We start from the raw sequence: 13,763 nt of genomic DNA, 5'->3' as shown, positions 1-13,763 counted from the left end.
AAACAACTTGATGATGATACATCTCAAGGTTCTAGAAAGACATAAAAAACATAAGAGCTGAAATTAATAGAGGATAAAAAAGAATTCATGTAATAAAGAGTCAGTTCTTTGAAAAGATAAACATTATTGGTGAACCCTTTGCCAAATAAAGCAAAAGAGAGATAGTGAAGTCCCAAATTCAGAAAATTAGAAGTGATGAAGGAAATGTAAGGACAGACTTCTCTGAAAACATGACGATATGTAGGGCCTGCTTCAAAAATGCATACTACAATAAATTGGCAAATCTAGAAGAAATGAACAAATTTATAGACACATACGACCTATCCAAATTGAATCAAGAAGATAGAGGAAACATAAACATACTAATAATAAGCAATGAGACTGAAATAGTTATTAAAAAGCTTCTCAACAAAGAAAAACTCAGGGCCAGAAGGATTCTCAGTTGAGGTCTAACATACATTTAAAGAAGAACTAATCCCAACACTCCTGAAATTATTCCATGAACTAGAAAGGAGGGAACATTCCCAAATCCAATCTATGAAGACAGTATCACCCGTGTATCAATATCAGGTAAGAACATGTCATGGAATGGGAACTACAGACCAATATCTGGTGAATAGATGCAAAAACCATTAATAAAATAGTAGAAATACATTTGCAAAACACATAAAAATTATGGTACATCATGAACAATTTGGTTTGCTATGAGATGTTCCCCCACAAGCCTATAACTGTTGAGAGCCACAGCCGAAGGGGCCCCAGAAAACTTCTAGCTGCCAGCAAAATTCCAGCTGCTGGCTGATGATTGGCTCACAGCAGCCCCAGCAACATTTAGCTGATTGGCTCCTCTGTGGTGATGCTCATTGGGCTGTTTCCCTGCCCTTTCAGACCACAGAGCTGCTCATTGGGGGACTTCTTTGGCTCCGCCCATGCGACCCAGCCAATCGGCCTCAAGAGCATAAGGATTGTGGGAGTGGGGGAGGCTTGGTTTTTGGTGAGAGAGGCTTGTGGGAAGCCGGTGGTGGCAGTTGGGCTCTGAGGGTTTTTCCTGAGGAGCTGTTTTGTTTGGTGTGTGTGGTTCTAAAAATAAAGTTAGTTTCTTTTGACAAGTGGCTCCTGAATCGTGCCCAGCCAGACTGCGGCATTTGGTGGCCCACACGGGGAGCGACTGAGGGTAAGTGAACTGCTCACCCCTGAGGGCGGGGCGAGAGGATGGGGAGCCATTTTAAGATTCCTCTTTTGTTTTGCTTCACTTTTGTTTTAAGTTGCCTGTCCCTGGAGATGAGTGAGAGGGAAGAAAAACCGCTCACATCTGAGGAAAAACTATTTCCGTCTGAGGAACAGATAGGGAGAAAGGCTGTAATGATTTTTTGTTGTTCCATTTTTATCTCATTCTATCTCGGTTTCGTTTGGCATCATCTTGTTGGGTTGTATTACAGTAGAAATACGGGATCAGAAATTAGCAAAAAACAAACCGAAAGAGTGTTAAGTAAATTGTTAGAGGAAGGAGGCATCCCAGTAAAATCAAGAGCAGTCAGGGCATACGTTGATACAATACAAAAATGTAGCCCATGGCTTTTTAAGGAGGAGTTGTTAGATATATCACAATGGAACCATCATGGTGAAGATTTAAAAAGAATAGAAAAGAAAAGCCCAGGGACTCTGCCAGTTGGCACATTGTCATTGTGGACGTTAGTATCTGGTTTGCTTAGTCCAAAGCCTTCAGTTCAGACAATGGTAGAGGAAGGAGAAGACATATTGATTCAAGTAAAAGAGAAGGTCTCTCAAGTTAGTCAGAAAGAGGAAAAGATTCAAGAAAAAGAGAAGGTCTCTCGAACTAGTCAGACAGAGGAAGAAAGTTTAGAGTAGAAAAAGCCATCAGGGGAAAAGTTACCACAGGAGACTGTTACTAAAACATTTCTAACACCAGAGGGCGTAAGTGTCCAACCAACAACACCACCTCCATATGCCGGGAGGCTCCCGACCCCCGCAGTTGATAGTTGGGATCCTGAGACAGGATCTCAAGTAGTAGCATGCCCTGTATTTGAGGTAGGAGGGCAGCGAATTTACCATGCTTTAAATTTCAAAACAGTGAAGCAGCTAAAAGAGGCTGTAACAACCTATGGTCCTCAAGCACCCTTCACTGTAAACTTGGTCGAATCCATTAACAACTTGAACATGACGCCAGCAGATTGGGCTAATATGTGTAAAGCTGTGCTAAATGGAGGACAATACCTGTTATGGAAGGTTGCCAATGAGGAAGTTTGCAAGGAGACGGCTAGGCGAAATGCAGCAGCTGGTTATCCTCAGAGAAATCTAGATATGTTGTTAGGAAAGGGACCTTATGAGAATCAGCAGCGACAAATTGCATATTATCCTGGCGTATACGCACATATTGCTGTAGAGGCGATTAGGGCATGGAAGACTTTACAAGGACATGGAGGTTTACAAGGTCAATTATCTAAGGTAATACAAGGAGCTAATGAACCTTATGCTGAATTTGTAGATAGGCTTATTCAAACAGATACCAGAGTTTTTGGGAATACAGAACAAGCAATGCCATTAATAAAACAACTGGCTTATGACTAAGCAAATTGTTGGTGCAGAGATATCATTAGACCATGGAAACATGAAGATTTAAACACATATATTAAATTATGTAGAGACATTAATGAACAAGAGCAAGTCATGGCAGCTGCAGTAAAACAGGCTTTAGATTCCAGGCCAAGAACATGTTACAATTGTGAACAAACAGGATATTTTAAAAGGAATTGCCCCATAGGAGGAAGGTTTAACAAAACTAGGTATCAAAGGAGTAGAATACTGGGTATTTGCCCACGATGCTGTAGAGGAAGACATTGGGCTAATGAATGCCATTCTCAAACCACCATAGAGGGTACTCCATTATCAAAAAACGAACAAGGACCAGGTGTTTATCCACGATATCGTGGAGAAAGGCATCGGGCTCCATTGCCAAAAAATGGACAGGGGGGCCCAATGCTCCAGGGCCCAAAACCACAAATATACAGAGCACTGGAGGAACCCAGCAACCCCATCAGGGTAGTGCCCAGGACACATTGTCCATCAGATCCCTCATCATACAAACCAGAGGGAGCACAGGGTTGGACATCTGCACCTCCGCCAGATCAGTACTAACTCCAGAGATGGGAGTTCAAATCATTCCCACAGGGGTAAAAGGACCTCTTCCCAAAGGAACAGTAAGCTTATTATTTAGAGCAGCTCTTCTACTCTAAAAGGACTTATGATAAGTCCTGGGGTAATTGATCCCAATTATAAAGGTGAAATAAAAATTATAGCCAGTTCTCCAAGGGGTATATCAAAATTTCACCAGGAGATAGAATAGCACAGTTACTAATAATACCAAGCCTACATGATAAATTTTCCAGTCATGCTGTAGAAAGAGGTTCCAAGGGATTAGGCTCCATAGGTGTAGATTGGGCTATGCTTTCTTTAAATTTAGATTCTCGCCCCATGCTAAAACTAAATATTCTAGGACATGAATTTAATGGGCTACTGGATACAGGTGCAGATCTTAGCATCATCTCTCGTCAAGAATGGCCAAAACATTGGCCATTACAACAAGCTACTCAAACGCTTCGAGGCCTAGGAGTGGTGACTAATCCCCATAGAAGTGCAATGGTATTAGATTGGAAGGATCCTGAAGGATGTGAAGGAACTATACAGCCATATGTATTGGATTATCTTCCCGTAAATTTATGAGGACGAGATGTCCTAGATCAATTAGGTTTGACATTAACAAATAACATCAACCAAAATGCATGCACTATTATGGCTAAAAAAGGTTTTAGGCAAGGAAAAAGATTAGAAAAACAAGAACAAGGTATAGCAGCACCAATACAAATAGATCAAGGAACAGACAGACATGGGTTGGATTTTCAGAAAGGGCCACTGAGACAATAAAAATTACTTGGAAATCAGAAAGACCAGTATGGGTTCCTCAGTGGCCCCTGACTAAAGAAAAGATACAAGCAGCCCATGACCTGGTCAAACAACAATTAGCGGAAGGACATATACAACCTTCTGTATCTCCCCATAATACTCCCATTTTTGTCATCAAAAAGAAATCTGGTAAATGGAGATTATTGCAAGATTTAAGAGCCATTAATAATGAGATGGTTATTATGGGACCTGCTCAGTCAGGGATTCCTCAATTGTCTGTTTTGCCAAAAACTTGGTATGTTTTAGTTATTAAAGATTGTTTTTTTTTTCAATTCCAAGTCATTCTGAGGATAGTCCACGTTTTGCATTTACTATCCCTGCACTGAATCATGAAGGTCCTGATCAGAGATATGAATGGAAAGTACTCCCTCAAGGGATGGCTAATAGCCCAACTATGGGTCAAATTTATGTTAACAAAGTAATCCAGCCACTTAGAAATCAAAATCCTGAACTACAAATATTTCACTATATGGATGATGTATTATTAACACACAAGGCTAAAAACATATTGCTGGATTGTTATGCCACACTTACAAACTTATTAAAAAATTATAATCTAGAGATAGCAATAGATAAACTACAATTAAATTTTCCAATTAATTATTTAGGAGTTCTATTATCCTCAACCATGGTCCATCCACCAAAAATTCAAATACGAGTAGATCAACTCAAATCACTTAATGACTTTCAAAAGTTATTAGGAGACATAAATTGGATAAGGCCTTATCTAGGTATACCAACAGGAGAGTTGGGACCTTTATTTGATATCCTAAAAGGTCCATCAGATCCAAATTCACCCCGAATGTTAACACCTGAAGCAAGAAAGGCACTAAAAATCATTGAAACATATATGGAAAATATGCATTTGGATAGAATTGATATGTTTGCCTTTATTATTTATTGTACTACCAACAAAAAATATTCCTACAGGAGTATTTTGGCAAGAAGGTCCATTATTATGGATACATTTATCTTATTCTCCTAACACTATTCTTATTAGGTATCCTGAGGCTGTAGGACAATTAATACTCAAAGGAATAAAAGAAGCAAAGGGAGTGTTTGGAATTTCTCCCAATAAAATTATTATTCCATATACTATGAAACAAATTGATGAGTTAGCTAATGAGTTAAATACTTGGGCAATAATCATGTGCAAATCTAATGTTTCATTTGATAACCACTTACCATCTAATCCTTTATTGTCTTTTTGGTCATTGCATCCTGTAATTTTTCCAAAAATGACAAGAAAAACACCTATTATGAATGCTCCAAATATATTCACTGATGGGTCAAATAATGGTACAGCAGCAATAGTTACACCTGATCAAACTTTTACATTTTTAGTACCCAAACAATCAGCTCAAAAGGTAGAGCTTAATGCAGTATTACAAGCTTTTATGATGTTTAAAGATTCTGTATTTAATTTATTTTCTGATAGTCAGTATATAGTTAATGCTATAGTATCCCTTGAAGATGCTGGTAGGATTTCCCATTCCTCTACTGTTTTCTCTTTGCTTTCCACTATACAAAGTCTAATCTGGGACAGAAAAGATCCATTCTTTATAGGACATATCAGGGCACATACAGGATTGCCTGGAGCCCTTAGTTTGGGCAATGATTTAGCAGATAAAACTACACATGACATACATATTTTCTCTACACTAGAAGAAGCTATAAATTTTCATAAAAGGTTCCATGTCAATGCTAATACTTTACAAAAGCATTTTAAAATAACTAAGGAACAAGCTAGACAAATAATACAACAATGTCAAAATTGTGTGACCTTTTTACCACAATTTAATCTTGGAGTCAATCCTAGAAGACTGATACCTAACCATATTTGGCAGATGGACGTCACACCCTTGCCAGAATTTGGAAAATTAAAATATTTGCATGTTACAGTTGATACTTCTTCTGGATTTTTGATGGGCTCCCTTCATGCCGGAGAAAAAACTACAGATATTATAGCTCATTGCTTACAAAATTTTGCCACTGTGGGCCTTCCAAAACAGTTAAAAACAGATAATGGCCCTGGCTATACTTCTACCTCTTTTAAACAATTTTGCTCATCATTTGGCATTACTCATATAACAGGAATCCCATACAATCCACAGGGATAAGGCATAGTTGAAAGAGCTCATCAAACTATTAAAATGTACTTATTAAAGCAAAAAGAGGGAATTGGGAAGGGGTATATTTCCCCAAAGATAAACTTAAAATAACCCTTTTTGCTCTAAACTTTTTAAATTTGGATTCATCAGGACTTAGTGCTGCGGAAAGGCATATGTGTCCAAAAAATGTACATAAGCCCAAGGTACTTTGGAAAGATATTCTAACAGGACAATGGAAAGGTCCTGACCCAGTAATTGTCTGGAGTCGGGAAGAACAGTGGCCGATTTGGATTCCGGAGAGATTAACTAAAGTCCTGACCCAGTGATTGTCTGGAGTCGGGGGCCTGTTTGTGTGTTTCTACAGGGAGAACAGCAGCCGATTTCGATTCCAGAGAGATTAACTAAAGCGATTTCTACAGACCAAAAAGAAGATGATTTGGCTCAAATCCATAACAGCTGATATCCAAAACTCCAGTTTGGCTATCCTTACATCTGCGACAGAACCAGGATGCTTTGTTCAATATCTATTTTATTATTGCCCTTTCCCACATCATGAAGTTCTATTTTGTTTTTTGAGTGCATACAGACCTAGGTTAATGTTTTGCTGATCAGTTCTATTTTTTTTTTTTTGACTATAGAGTTTTTAAACATTGCAATGGAGATTTCACCTGTAAAAAGTCATAAGGCCTTTACTATTATGTTATGTGTTGTATGTATTATATTATGTGTGCATACTTGTGTTTTGTGTTATATGTTTGAATGTACATATGTCCATATATCATATATGATGAGCGCTCATGAAAAAATGGATCCAAATTTTTTTTTATTCACGTGATTTAAATGGCTTAATTTAAATTGGGTAAACAACTGTTGAGGATTGTTTTAATATGTGAACAAAAAAGGAGGTTAACAGATCTGTTTGTTTACTTTCACCTCTCCTTTTCATTATATTTAATAATTCTCTTCAAGATAATGTAAATTGTTAAGAAAATTGTTTTCTTTTAGTGCCTTCTGGAATGTTACATAATTTTTTCTTTAGCCCTTATTGCCAGAATTCCTATCTTCATCCCAGTGCCAGTGAAGACAAAGATAAAACCAATCTACAGCTTCTGAAATAGCCATCACTGAACTGCTTGCAGAACTTGCCTGGACTATGTATCACTTGTATGCATTGTGAATTCCCCTGTATGCATTGTGAACTATCTGTTGGTGCAGCGACTTGTGGTAGTGTTGGGGTATTTTTGCTGATGATGTCATCGGTGGTACAATTTTTCCAAAAGGAGCCGTCAATTGGCTTGGTGTATCTTCCTCCCTTCTGCTTGTCATGATCTTTCAGCTAAAATTTGAGGGCCAACAGAGGTAAGGCAAAGAACCTCACGCCCCCGCTGGTACCTCTCCACAGGTGTGGCTGTATACTGGACCAGTAGTCAGTGATGGGTAAGATCCAATTACAATGGTACCAACCTAAGACAGGAGGCTGACGCCTTGAGGTCAGCTCATCCGATAATGGGTAAGAACCATATGTACTATTGGACAACCTAAGGCAGGCACGATCCCTAAGCCACATGCTTGTTGTTTAAACAGAGAGGGGAAGCCTATAACAATCTTATAGACCTTGAAAGCCTCCTTTACCAAGGTTGACAGAGGTGTCTGAGCTTCTGTCTCAAGCTTTTACAACTTTCTTTAAATGTCTTGGGAAGGCTGTTTCATAAAATGCATTAAGGTTCTTTCATCAATTCTGAATTGGTATATTTTTGGAAAGGCTCTGGCAAATAGTTCAAGAATACTGCAGGATTTTCTTCCTCACCTTGGGTTACCTCCTTTACTTTATCATAATTAGCAAGTTTCACTAAACATCTCTTCATTACTTCAGAAACACAGTTTGTAAGGTACTCCACTCCAGCCATATGGATAGAGTTCTCAGAGTTCCAATGAGAGTCTGTATTGGGGATCACATATTCCTTGCTCTCTGGACATTATGCCCTGGTGTGTTGACTGCTAGCAAATTAGCTTCCTCAGCAGCCTTTTCAAGAATTTGTTCCTTTTCGCCAGGAGTGCAGTTGTATGTCATTAAGGCAATCACATCCCTCCAAGTCAAGAAAAAGTCAAGCTCAACTTAAAGAATCCATCCCCAAATCTATCAGCTTGTTTCCTGTCTTCAATCCCACTGAAGATGGGAATGGTGGGGTATGTAGTCTGAGGTGCAAAAAGGACGAGATCCTTGACTTAGGTGAGAAGAACCAGGAGAGAATGAGGTGTCAGTTGGTTCAGGAGATAGAGAAGTTGGCATCAGAGGAGGTACTATAGGTTTCTGGGTTGGATATAGGAAGGTACAAGATTCTTCAGAGGGGGCTAAGACTGATATTGAGGCACTAGTTGGAAAGAGATGTCAGAATGTCTTGGTCAGGTTCTATAGTCCCAGGGGGCTTGTAGCCACATAGACCTTACAAGAGTTACTTAGGCCAGGATTCTAATATAATTTCATAAAGGCCTGGGCAATTTTCTTCTCTTTTATAGAAAAGATTAAGCTAGAGAATAGTATTGTACTTTAAAAACCCATTTTTCATTCAATATCCTTGGTTTCCTAATTTGTTTTTTTGTTGTTTTTGCTTTTTGTTTTTGTTTTTGTAATTTAAAACTTTTTTATTGGTTGTTCAAAACATTACAAAGCTCTTGACATATATTTCATACATTGGATTGTAGTGGGTTATGAACTCCCATTTTTACCCCAAATAGATATTGCAGAATCACATTGGTTACACATCCACATTTTTACATGATGCCATATTATTGACTATTGTATTCTGCTACCTTTCCTATCCTCTACTATCCCCCCTCCTCTCCCCTCCCCTCCCCTCCCATCTTCTCTCTCTACCCCATGTACTGTAATTCATTTCTCTCCTTGTTTTTTTCCCCATTCCCCTCACAACCTCTTATATGTAATTTTGTATAACAATGAGGGTCTCCTTCCATTTCCATGCAATTTGTATTGAGGCCAGGTGATGTTGCAAAAGTAAATCAGTTTCTATCTTTTGGGGTCATCTAACTTAAATTGATCCAGTTGGTAAGGAGGCACCCTAAATGTGAGTCATTTGAAATACTGAGGGGCTTTCCCATGCCTACAGTTAATGGCCAATAGCCCAAGGTCACCATAATGTCCTTAAAGAAGTCTGTGACTAATAGAAGAAAAAGTAGGCCCTAATCTTCATCATGTGGGATTAGGCCCCAACTTCCTTAATTAGATTCATACAACACAAGAATTAAAACCAAGAATCAATAAATGGGATGGACTCAAACTAATAAGTTTCTTCTCAGCAAAAGAAACAACCTATGAAGTGAATAGAGAGCCTACATCTTGGGAGCAATTTTTTACCCCACATACATCAGATAGGGCATTAATCTCTATGATATATAAAGAACTCAAAAAGATAAGCACCAAAAAAAATGACCCAATCAATAAATGGGCCAAGGACCTAAACAGATACTTCTCAGAAAAGGATATACAATCAATCAACGAATATATGAAAAAATGTTCATCATCTCTAGCAATCAGAGAAATGCAAATCAAAACTACTCTAAGATATCATCTCACTCCAGTCAGAATGGCAGCTATTATGAAGGCAAACAACAATAAGTTTTGGCGAGGATGTGGGGGAAAAGACACACTCATACACTGCTGGTGGGACTGCAAATTGATGCAGCCAATATGGAAAGGAGTACAGAGATTCCTTGGAAATATGGGAATGGAACCACCATTTGACCCAGCTATCCCACTCCTCAGTCTATACCCAAAGGACTTAAAAACAGCATACTACAGGGACACAGCCACATCAATGTTTATAGCAGCACAATTCACAACAGCTAAACTCTGGAACCAACCTAGATGCCCTTCAGTAGATGAATGGATTAAAAAAATGTGGCATATACACACAGTGGAATTTTACTCAGCAATAAAAGAATAAAATCATGGCATTTGCAAGTAAATGGATGGAGTTAGAAAAGATAATGCTAAGTGAAGTTAGCCAATACCCCCCCCAAAAATGCTGAATGTGTTCTCTGATATAAGGAGGCTGGTTCATAGTGAGGTAGGGAGGGGGAGCATGGGAGTAATAGATGAATTCTAGATAGGGCAGAGGGGTGGGAGGGAAAGGGAGGGGGCAGGAGATTAGTAATGACGGTGGAATGTGATGGACATCATTATCCAAAGTACAAGTATGAAGACATGTATTGGTGTGAACATACAAACAAAGATATGAAAAATTGGGCTCTATATGTGTAATAAGAATTGTAATGCATTCCACTGTCATTTAATTTTTAAAAATCAATTTAAAAATTTTTAAATATGATGCCAAAAAAATCTGTCACTAATACACCAATTCCCTTTTCTGTCACAGATATGGTTTTTGTCTTTCCTGATAAGCCCCAGGGGAAGCCTTACAATACTTTTCACATTGTTCCACATAACCAGTATCTGTCAAACCAGATGTCATTTTCTCATTACCCCCAACCAAAAATGGTTCACCCAATCATTCACCTATCATAGATAGGTGCAGATTTCTAAATGAGGTAATATATCTCCACTTCCACATCCCAGTGCTACATGAATATCATCTCACAAGTTTTTTTTATCTCACAAGTTTTAAAGTATCTTCAAATCAGAAAGGTACTTTCTAATATTAAAACCTTAACTTAATGTAGAGGGGGATGAAAAGCCATGCAAGGCTTGAAGGTTACTTTTAATTCTGTTCTTCACCAACACCACAAAGGATGTTTCCTTCCCTCAAGGAAATCTAATTGAAAGATGATCTACATTTCCTCTTATATTAGTGATCTAAGATAATCTAGTCTTTAGTCTCAGAAGAGGAAAGAAGAACAGCTAGCTTTCAGTCACTTTCCACCATTGTTCTAGACATTGCTTTTTAATAAGAGACTTTAGGATTCCAACTGTAGGCTAGAGGTATGAAATTTTTCCAGAAGATAGAGAAGATTACTGATCTTTCAACATTGAGCCTGTAAACCTACTTATTAAAAAAAATCAGGAAGTAAGCTAGAAGAGTGATTTTGCTAACTTATCTTTTGTTAGAAGTCAAAGAGAAGTGTAAAACAAGCAACAAACAGGTGACTCCCCAGAAAGTAAGACTGAAGAATAAGAAATTCCAATTTGAGATCCAATCGTTAACTTCTGTAAGGCTTAACTCTATTAGAAACTGCAATAATTACAAACATTTATGTTCTGTTTGTATTTCAAGGTATAGTGGTTGATAAAGTTTACTGAAATGAGAAGAGAGCTGGTGTCGAATATTTCTCAGCCCCTTTTCTCCAGTTTTCCATTGCAGTTTTACCTGAACCATCATATCAAAATTTGATGTTTAAAGACATATGGCTCTCCAAAAGTCTATGCAGTGATAGCAACTGCATACTAACAGTGTCATAAAATTCACCTGTAGTTGACCCATAATTTGATCAATTGAGTTTTTAGGTAACAATTATTTTGCCCTGCACTAGGTGAAAGGTGAACTTTTCAGTACCTCCACCATTTTCAGTTGAGAGGTCATATTTTACTTGCCCACTAATCTATTGATGTATTATGATTTGCAGTGAATTTTATTAGCTTTCCTATTTCCAGTGCATGGATGGATAGAGCTTGAGAGCAGATGTGTGACTACTCCCAATCCCAGGAAGCCTGCTAATGGTGTTGACAAAAAGGAGAAGCGGGTGAGAGTGGAGAGGAAGGAGAAAGATAACAGGGAAAATCAGGAAAATTCACAAAACAAGACACAACAGATTCAGAACTTCCAAACCCAACAGCCTGCAGAGATTCCAGAGAGGTACAACTTGAGTAGCAGCCTAAAATACCAGGGTGATGAGGCCTGGAGCTGTTAAAGCCTCAGTCTACCACCCTTCCTGTGGATGTCTACTGTGTAGTAAAGATTACAAACCAAAAATAAGACAGTAGACACTATGCTCAACAGAAACAGGAAGAATAAAAGCTGACCACAGAATAGAGAATGGGGACATAAAGGGTAGGGACAAAGTATCATTTGGACAAGGAGAAACATACAGCAGGGGACACCAGGGAAGAAACTACCAGTCATGATGACACTGAAACAAAGATCCAGTTGACTGTTTGCCAGCCATAAAGCAATTTCCATCACTATTAGTCCTTTTCATTAGGATCTAGTAAAACGAGGTCCCACCAGAGTGGCAAACGTTGTTACCAGTCAGCCCAGCTATTAAGGTTACCCACTGAACCTTGGGTTCTTTTGCTCAATTCAGATAGAAATAATGAAGAGGCAAGTATTGGGGCTTATGCTCAAGCACAAGACAGACTGTTATGCCAGATTCATGGGACCCCAATAGACCTCTAGGAACCGAATCCGATGCAAGCATACAAGAGTCTTTATTGCAAGCTCGAGCCTGGACTAACAACTGTTCCTGACGCCGAGGTCCCAGGGAGTGAGTCCCGGTCCTTTATTCAGTGAGATTTTATAGGTTTTGGGGGATACTCTATGTGTCACAACATCACACAGCAAATCATTCCATACTGCGGGAAAGTCAAACAACAACTCTATAACATGATTAGCACATTCACTGGTGGGAACAAGTTGGGTAGGGGTGATTGGTTAATACAAGAGGGGGATTCCTTTGAACTGATTGGTTTAGGCCAAGAGGGGTGTATGTGCTGAACTACATGGTTTCCCAACATGTTATCAACCACCATAAACTACTGGGAGGGTCATCTGGCATCCCAGGTATTTCCCTGTCTCATGCTGATTGGTGGTTGCTAAGGGGTTGCTATGGGTCCTCACCTAGCCTGACTGAGTCAGGGACACCTGGCCCAGCAGATCTCTCCTGTTATTTACAGACAAACAACTCAGCAGGGTGGGTATGTGCTTAGGATTGCTCTGTGGGATTTTTCCAAGGATAAGGATCATGCCCCCTTCCTTAGGACAGGTCTTGGGGTAGAAGCTGTTGTTATTTATTTATTTTCAAAAAAAGAGTCACATCAGTTTCTCAAGACAGCACACAGGTAAGAGTTCCTGAACTGGCTCTTGGAGAAAGGAAGTAATAAAACTTGTATCTTCTGAGAAGCAGTTCATTCAGGTGTACTGAGGGCTGCTGTACATGGCTTAGTATTTCTGTGCAATCTCATCTGCTCTTTGTACTCAGCACCAGGCACTCTGCTCCCCATGGTGATCCACTCATGTATCTTGAGTCTGTTTCCACTGGGTTCACAAAAGGTGGCAGAGGTGCTCAATATTGCCACCCTAGGAATGTCAGAGCTGGGAATCCTGTGCATGCAGAATCTGTAGGAAAGTCATATTACAAGCTTTAAAGAAAACAGGTGGCATAAATAAGACTTTACTGCTTCTCATTAAAGATGAAAAACATGATATAACACTAGTGCCAGTTATTTTATTTGATGATGCTTATTAATGGTATTTGTACATTTGTTTCCATTCCAGTTTTGTTCAGTAATGAGTGTGTAAACTGCATATGTGAAATAAATGTAAATACTTATGTGGGAAAATAAGATGAGAGACATGAATGAGAAATCAGGCCTTTCTTATTGTCTCACCAGGATACACATTCACATTCTAAAAGGGAGAATAGTAAAAGAAAGAAGGAGTGATAGATATGAACCCAGTCAAAAAATCTAATGGGGTAAAT

This window comes from Ictidomys tridecemlineatus, chromosome X (assembly GCF_052094955.1).
Source record: "Ictidomys tridecemlineatus isolate mIctTri1 chromosome X, mIctTri1.hap1, whole genome shotgun sequence".
NCBI classification, from domain to species: domain Eukaryota; kingdom Metazoa; phylum Chordata; class Mammalia; order Rodentia; family Sciuridae; genus Ictidomys; species Ictidomys tridecemlineatus.
This window is presented reverse-complemented; position numbering follows the sequence as displayed.